This window comes from Tupaia chinensis, unplaced genomic scaffold (assembly GCF_000334495.1).
Source record: "Tupaia chinensis unplaced genomic scaffold, TupChi_1.0 Scaffold000528_1, whole genome shotgun sequence".
Taxonomy (NCBI): Eukaryota; Metazoa; Chordata; class Mammalia; order Scandentia; family Tupaiidae; genus Tupaia; species Tupaia belangeri.
This window is the reverse complement of record NW_006160041.1, coordinates 1,329,664-1,338,346: the sequence shown is the minus strand read 5'-3', so window position 1 is coordinate 1,338,346 and position 8,683 is coordinate 1,329,664. Positions and strand designations below refer to the sequence as shown.

The 8,683-nt window shown below is 46.8% G+C and overlaps 1 long non-coding RNA gene across 1 annotated transcript in view; it reads left to right on the top strand.

Annotated features, from left to right (window-relative positions):
* The window catches only part of LOC102502428 (uncharacterized), a 24,976-nt gene that overhangs the window by 9,418 nt on the left and 6,875 nt on the right, over positions 1-8,683 (top strand). The window contains exon 2 of the long non-coding RNA XR_335771.1: positions 7,470-7,664. This is a non-coding gene — a long non-coding RNA (uncharacterized LOC102502428). The remainder of the gene's footprint in view (positions 1-7,469; positions 7,665-8,683) is intronic.

Genomic DNA, 8,683 nt, shown 5'->3' with positions numbered 1-8,683 from the left:
GAGAAAGAGAGGGCGGGAAAGAGAGAAAGAGAGAGAAAGGAACCCCCATGGGACGAGGTCCTTTTTTTTTTTTTTTTTTGGAGAGGTTTTTGCTATAGGGCGCATGCACTCACCAGAGAGACAGAGAGAGACAGAGAGACAGAAAGTGAGAAATCACCCCCCCCAGGGGGGATGGCCACACGGCAATCCCTTTTCCTCCATTCTCCACTTGGAATCTTGGACACGCACACACATGCGCCCGGTGTGATTTTAAGCCACTGGGTCCAGGATTCGAACCATGGTTGACTACATAGAAGTCCAGTGACATAGCCATTATGCCAACTGCTGGTCCCAAGGGATGAGGTCCTTTATGCTTTATCATTCTCATTTGCTGCAGTCAGTTTACTTGCCATCACCTACCATGGGCTAAAAGCAGGGACTTTCTTTTTTTATTTTTAAGTTTGCTATAGGTTGCATGTGCTTGCCAGAAAAAGAGAGAGAAAGAGAGTCAGACAACACTCCCCAGGGAAGATGGCCATGCCACAATCCCTTCTCTGTTCTCTTGGGATTTGGGGCACACATGCACACGTGCCTGGCATGTTTTTCAAGCTGCTGAGTCTGGGAAAATCCCAGCAAGTCACAGTTGGCCATGTGGGATTCAGCTGCCTAAACTTCCATGCCAGCTGCTGGCCCCTGAGCAGGGGCTTTTCAGAGAGTTCTGACTTTGCAGCACCTGTAGTGCCCGCTGCACGGTATTTCTCCCAAGGCCTTTTTACTTTTATGCTCTTTTTTACAGACTCTTTTTTTCCTTTGGCTCCACAGCCATGGATTCTCAACCTGAGCATCACACCTTGCCAGGACCCACCATCAGACCTTTTTATTTTAATGATCCTGGGTGAAGCCCTGGCATGAAGGCTTTTTAAAAGCCCTTCAGGTGATGGCTCATGCTGTGAGGGCTGAGAACCACTTCTCTGTAGTGGAGAAGACAGGCCCCAGCATCTGTCTTCAAGGAAGCCACTTACTTCTTAGAGGCTGAGCCTCTTCCCTCGGCCCCAATCCCAATTAACCAGCAAGGAGGAAATACTACATTGCAGGCCCTGATATCCCCAGAAGGTGACCTGACAAGAGCCCACCGAGTCTCCATTCATCAAGGCCGCCATATTGGTGGCTGCAGTTGCCACCGATGGAATGGATGAAAGGGGGAGTATAAGGAGGTTTGGAAAGAGTCGAGAGGGGAAAAGTACCATCTGTGAAAAAGGCAGAGGGATACAGGGAGAGGCAAAAGAAACACATTTTGGAAAGCGCCAAAGTTTTGACAGGAATCTGCCTCTTTGCCCCCTCCCTTTCCCATCTGTTTTGGAGAAATGTAAATGCACCCGTGTTCCCAGGTGACTGGCCGGCGGGTAGCCTCTTTGGAATTCTGCAAACTGGCCATCTGTCGTCTCGTAATAAATGATAGCTATAAAAGAAAGTGATTATGGTGCTGATAGGGGGAGAGGCATTTGTTTATATTCTTATAATATGTATCAGATTGAATGGAAATTATCACTTAAAATTGACAAATGGAGTGCAGGGTTCCTTGGAGACGGAATCAGGGACACGGTGGCAGTGATGAGACCAGGGCAAACTTTATTTGACCAAGTGTCAGAGCCCAGCTCAGCTGGGAGACTCCCAGAGTGCCCTAGACCTCTGAGAGTGGGGACCTGGTTCCTAGCTTTTTCCAGAGGCCTTGGGGGTGCACTGGTGAATGTGGCTGGGCTGGTGCCTGTGGGTGTCATATACCCTCTCCTGCTAGGAAAGGAGGAGGGGTGTCCCTCTGAGATCAGCACAAAGCTGGATTTAGCTCTTTCCGTTACTGTGGGGGCTACGTGACCCTGCAACTCCTCTGTATGACCAACAAATGACTACCCACTATGTGCCTTTCCCCCTTCCAGCTAAGCTTTTCAGTCTCTGGTGTGATCCGGCCAGCTGCATCTCCAGCCTTCCCCCTGGCCCTTCTCTTCTCTCCTTCCCTGGTCTCTAGCTCATCTTGTTTTATGTCCTGCCATAGAAGCATGTTTCCTTCAAGGTCTCCAAGGGGCTCACTGTTTCCCCACCCCTCTTTTTAATTGCCAGAGGATGCATGCACCCACCAAAGAGAGACAGAGAGACATTCTCAGTGGGGCATAGTCACACCCCAATCCCTTCTCCATTTCTCTGTTTTGTTGAGATTTTGCCAAATGCACACACGTGTGCACCTAGCATGTTTTTCAAACCACTGGGGCTGGGATTTGAACCATGTGGTTAACCATATAGAATCCGGCTCTCTTAACCACTAGGCTCCAGGGGTGACCCATGGGGCTGCCTTCTTTAATGTGCCTGTGCTCCTGCATTTATGGTGTAGTCTGGGCACCTCCTACTTCACAGCCCAGGCCAAGGAGCATTCAGGGCTCTCCTCTTCCCAGGAAGCAGCAAAAGGTTAGAGCAGCACAGCTAAACCTTCTCACTCACAAACCGTGGCTAAAATCTCTAGTCTTCTCAGCTCTAAAATAGATATTTTTCTAGGTCTCAGAATAGTAAAACTTAAGGTTCATAGAGTACTGGTGACATTGTCATACCCTATGGAATAGACAAGGACGCTTTCGTTTGCCACGCCTTACAGCAGGGCTCATGGAACCTTAGAGAGAAAACATTGCATGTCCAAGGTCACACATTAGGTCACACAGTCACCCGCTATTCATCCCTTGCAATGTCCTAGACTCCCGATGAATGTCTATAAGGCAATCAGCAAGCTGAGTTTACTTTTCAAATACTCTTCAAGTTCTCCCTCCTTTCCCCATGCTCTGTTTTGATCATTCGCCTGTATTTATATATAAGTTCTATATTGCACATGTTTATATATTAAATATGTTTATATATTGAATGCTTAGCACTAATCTGAGTCAGTCATTCCAATCATCTAATCATCTTAAATAACTGTGAGTAGATTCTCCAGGAGGAATTCAAGAGGAGTTCTTGTATGTGCAAAAGTTTGTGTGTGGCCCTTATACTTGACTCTGTATGGATATGAAACCCAGCAGTCACTTCTTCTTTTCTGGAATAGCTTTAATGTATTGATTTAAAACATTTATCTTTGGCCTAGTTGTGGTGGCGCAGCTGCTAGGGCACCACTCTGCAGTGCTGGAACCACATGGAAGACTGCAGTTTGGTTACTGGGTTGACCTGAAACATGCTGGGTGCACATGCATGTGTGCCCATGATCCTGGTTGGGTGGGGAACTGGGGGTTGGGGAGTTACAGCATGATGAGACCCTGTGAAGGGTGTCTGTTTCTCTCTCACTCACAAAAGAAATCTTTTTTTTTTTTTTTTTTTTGCAGAGAACATTACTGTTGAAAAGTCTGAATGACACTTTAATTTTCTTTCCCTTACAAATGATACGGACCTTTTTGGGGGAGCTGACTGTCATCCCTTTCCATCATTCCCATTTCAGTGAGGTGCATGTCCTTGTACCGTTAGGAAGGGAATATGGGCAAGATATCTCTCCTCGCTTTCTTCTTAAGACTTTGCCACTCTCATTTTCTTGAAGAGGAAAAATACAGCATCTTGCTTTCAGAGACCTCCACTTCCTTCCTCCACGTTTACTTCCAGCACAGTCTGCTAGAACTCTCCATGGTGATGGAATTGTTCTGTATCCACCCTGTGCAGTGCAGTTGCCATGCAGTGGAAGCCACCAGCTAGTTAGCATTTGAAATGTGGCTAGTGCCACCGAGAAACTCAGTTTTAAAATACAGTTTTAGTGAATTTAAATGTGAATAACTCTATGTGGTCAGTGGTTTCCTTATCAGACAGTGTAGAGCTCTAGATCTTCCCTCTCCTTTTCCCCAACTGTCCCAGTCCTCCTCAGTTTGAAGTCTTTTTGTAGTTCCTCTTCTGTGTGGGACTTTGTCTTGAAAGGGAGTCCCCACTGTTCATTTCAACAGTTTTCAGGTCAGCTGGCTCTGGAGCCTGGTTGTTAGAGCAACTGAATCCCATATGGCCGACTGCACTGTTCTAGTTCCAGACACAGCGGCTTGAGAAACATGCCAAGTGTGTGTGCTTGCCCAAAATCCCCAAAGGAGAGAGATGGAGGAGAAGGTTGCATTGTGGTCATTGCCCATGGGGGAGTACTTTCTTCTTCTTCCTCTCTCTTTCTTGTTGTCTCTCTCTGACAAGCATGCATTCCTTCTAGCTAAAATAAAATAAAAATTTATTTAATTTAAAAATTGGCAGTTTGGGGACCAGCAGATGGTGTAATGGTTACATCACTCTACACCCACGTAGTCAACTGTGGTTTGAGTCTTGGACCCAACAGCTTAAAACTCATGCAGGCACATGTGCATGTGTGCTCAAGGTCCCAGGGGAGAATGGAAGAGGAGGGATTATGGTGTGGCCATCCTCCCTGGGGGATGATTTCTCATTTTCTGTCTCTTTCTCCCCAGCTAGCACATGTGCCCTATAGCAAAAATCTCTATAAAAAAAATAAAGTTGTCAGGTTTCCATTGCTACAGGGTGTTCTTACCTGTACTTCAGGGCCTGCCGAAACCCCTCTTAGCTTTGCTGCTCTGCTCACATTGTCTGTCAGGCTTCATGGCCAGCATCCGCAGGTGGTTTTGAGGGTCTCTGGTTCTCACAGCCAGCAGAACACCTTGACCTTATCTCTGCTTTCTCTGACATTGCTGCAGATTCCACACAGGCTGTAATGCTAGAATTTGTCCTTGCCCACAGATAGTCAGGGCTTCAAAAGATCATGGAGATGCATATTATGAGAAGACTATGCGTAAATTTCAATTTTTTTTTTTTTTGCACCAGAATAAACGTGTACTTTAATTCTATTTTCCGTAAACTTTCTGAAGTTCCCTCATATTTTGGGATCCCTCCTCCCTACATTCATTATACAATAAATATGAATGTTTTATTTTTCTATCCTAGCTGCTCCACCCAGTTTCCCAGACTGCAGCTTAGGGGACCCCAACAATGAGAAAGAGGCAATCAATTTATAATTGAGGACTGGAGCAAGTGAACTGTTCAAATGTGCATAGCCTAGCAAAGATATTTTGGATCAAATAAGTGAATGACTAAGTAGATGAATGAAAGACTTGAGTGACATCTTTAGTTGAAGGGGCAAACCTTGAATATATTGGGTATGGCTCTAGTCTCCCTGATATTCTTAATATTGCTCTTCAGCTTAGAAATAGACTCACGAGGGTTCTCTTGGGCATTGCCCACCCCTACCTCATCCTATTCCCCTGAAGAATCCAAACCTTCATCCTGGGCCCACTTGGTTTTGATCCCTCCTTGGTGCTCTCTGCAAAAATGATGCCCGCTTTGCTTCACTCTGTACGAGAGTTCCTTTACACCAAGAACCCTCAGGTTCCTTGAAGGTGGGCCTCACCTTCTTCTCTCAGTTCTGGGGCTCCACCCAGCTCCTAAATGACAGTGTTGCATTTGAGAGTTGGATACATATTCCGCATTTGCAAACACACTTGACTCAACATCGACTAAGAAATCTACTTATGAAAACGTGTTCAGGAGACCGGAAGAATGCCAGCCATGCCTCCACACATACGCACAGCCAGTCTCCCTGAGCAGGCATCTGGAGGGCTTCACTGCCCCCAGCCCCTGTTCTTCTCCCCTTGCCTCTATGCCTCAGGCCCTGGATTATCAACAAGAAATCTCAGTGTGATCTTCTTTCCATTTGGCAGCTTTCCTTCAAACTTAGAGACATGCAACTTCCCCTTGGCACACCCTAGTTGGAGCCTTGGCAGAAAAAATCTTCTCAGTGTCTGTCTAACCTCACACCCATTTCAAAGACCTGAAACTAGGGAGTAGTGAAGGAATCAGCCTGCCTCTACCTCCTGGGAAATAAAATAGCTCCTCCTCATCTCCTGAAAGAAGGAGCCACAGTCCAGTCTGTAACCGTCAGCGTTCTCTAGAGAGACAAACTGACAGGATATATAAATGTGGATGTAAGAGAGGGGGAATTGGCTCACACGATTACAGAGACTGAGAAGTCTCGTGAAACTATCTGCACCCTGGAGGACCTGGGGAGAGGGTAGCATGGCCTAGTTCAAGGCCGAAGGCCCGAGAACCCAGGAAACCACTGGTGTTCTAGTCTGTTCTATATTAGTAACAGGAAATACTTGAAACTGGGTGTCTTATAAAAATAGAAGTTTATTTAGCTCATAGATTGGAAGTCCAAAATCCAGGGGAACCCTCTGGTAGAGGTCGTCTGGCTGCATACAATATGGTGAAGAGCAAGAGAGTGTGTTTGTGTCTGTCTGTCTCTCTCTCTCATTCCTTCTCCTTATCAATCCACCAGGAGTCCATCATCGGGACTCTAACCTGATGACCTTAATTCTAATTCCCTCCTCAAAGCCCCACCTTTCAACATCATAATTGCATTTTGGTTTTCACCCTCTTAATCCATTACAAAGGCTCAACACATGAATGGGGGGAGGGAGGCATATATGAAAACTCTAGAAGATGCCAAAGTCCCAAGGTCCAAAGGCCAGAAAACCTGGAGTTCTTCTATCCAAGGGCAGGAGAGGAAGGTTGTCCCAGCTCCAGGAGAGAGAGGAGAGAGACAGAGAGAGAGAGAGAGAGAGAGAGAGAGCAGGTGGCATGGTGGTTAAGGCACTGGACACTCCCACATGGCTGACCATGGTTCAAGTCCTGGATCTGGTGGCTTGCTTTCTCACTTTCCCTCTCTCTCTCTGTGTCTCTCTCTAGTCAAATTAAAATAAATGAGTGGAGGGGACCAGCAGTTAGCATAATGGCTATGTCACTGGACACCGCGTCTCGGACCCAGTGGCTTAAACTCACGCCGGGCGCATGTGCGTGCGTGCCCAAGATCCCGAGAGAAAAATGGAGGAGAAGGGATTGTGGCATGGCCATCCCCCCTCCTGGGGGGTGATTTCTTGCTTCCTGTCTCTCTGTCTCTCTCTGTCTGTCTGGTGAGCACACGCACCCTATAGCAAAAAACCTCTCCAAAATAAATAAATACATAAGTGGATAAATAAAATTAAATAAATAATTTAAAAAATAATGATGCTTACTAGCTATCTGGGTATCCCTTAATCTAGTCAGGTTGATAGCTAAAATTAGCAATCACACAGCCCCAGGGCCAGAGTGTGAGGAAGAAGCAGAACCTCCACTTTCTCTGGACTATATGGACTAGGTTGTGCATACTGTGTCCTGTAGATCGTGAGACATTCCAGCTATGGAGCCCCTGATGGTCTCAGACCCATGGGAGACTTGTGGTGGTCTAGGGATGAGAGTCACCCCAGGGTCATCCCAACCCTTCAGCTTCATCCCAACCCAATATGGTTATATGGGGCTCCTGTGTGGGGCAGGAACCCTTGTGCCATCCTCAGAAGCCATGCAGATAGGTGACATTGATGTTCACCCACATAACCATGAACTGCTAAACTGTTCTGGTTTTGCTGGTCTACAAGATCTTCCCTCTCTTCCAGACAGCGAGCCTTTCAAGAACCTTGTGTCCTGCACCACTTTCTACCTGTTCTTATTGCTTTGATGAGGACAATCAACGGCTGACTTGGACTCACAGACAATCCAGGCCAAGGGACAGGTGGTGGACCTCTGAGATTACTTGACGCCTCTCAAATATATCCCCACCACTCCCCACCTTCCAGCAGCTGTCTACTAGTGTAAGTATCTCTAACTCTTTTAGCATCTATTTAACTTTTCGATTTGTATCAGCCAGGATTAGGTTGGCAGCAAGTCATAGAACCTAAAACCACAATAGCTTAAACAAGTGAAGGATTTGCTTTTTTTACTCTCAAACAAAGGACTTGCGGAGACAGGAGATCAAGGGATGGTTTGGCAATCCCATGATGTGGCCTGTGTCCTGGGATCCTTCTTCCTTTCTGTTCTGCCACTGTTAGTACACGGTGTCCAATGTCAGGGGAACCTCGGGGCTGCAAGATGGGTGCTGCAGCTTGAGTCATCATACCCGCCATTGCGGCATGAATGAGGAAAGAAAGGACTGAACTTGGCAGAGGAGTCAGTCCCTTTCAAAAGGGTTTTCTGGAAGCCCCACATGACTTCCTCTAACATCTTAGAGGCTGCCCCATCTGAAAAGGAGATGGAGGTTTGTTTTTGTTTTGTTTTGTTTTGTTAATTGGGCATATTGCTGCCCTTAACATGATAGGAATTGTGTTAGTGAAGAGCTATCTAATGGTACTAGCCCTTGTCAAGTACTTCCCTGATGCTGGACACTCTGAATCACCTTATAGAACCCTCACAACAACCCTCTGAAGTGGGAACTATTATTACTCTCATTTTCCATAGGAGGAAATAGAGGCAAAACCATTTGAGTGATTTTCCAAAATGGCAGAGTCAGGATTTGGCTCTGGACACCAGGTGCCTCCACACTCAGGCTGAATTCCATGTGGCCCTGAACCTCCGTCATCAGTGGCTGTGCTCTTGTCACTGCAATCCCCCTCCCCGCTGCCTGTCCCACAATCCACTATTCACTGGAGGCCAAAGACCCAAGTTCGGAGCTGTTCTTACAGACACGGGCTGGCCTCCCCCACCCCTGAGACTCATCACTCCTTACTGGTGGCCAGCACTACATCCCTGGTCCCCTAACCTGTTCCCTCTGGTCTCTCCTCTGTTCGCCTCTGTCCCTCTTTCTGTTGTTTTCTCTTTCCCCACTGTCTCTGGT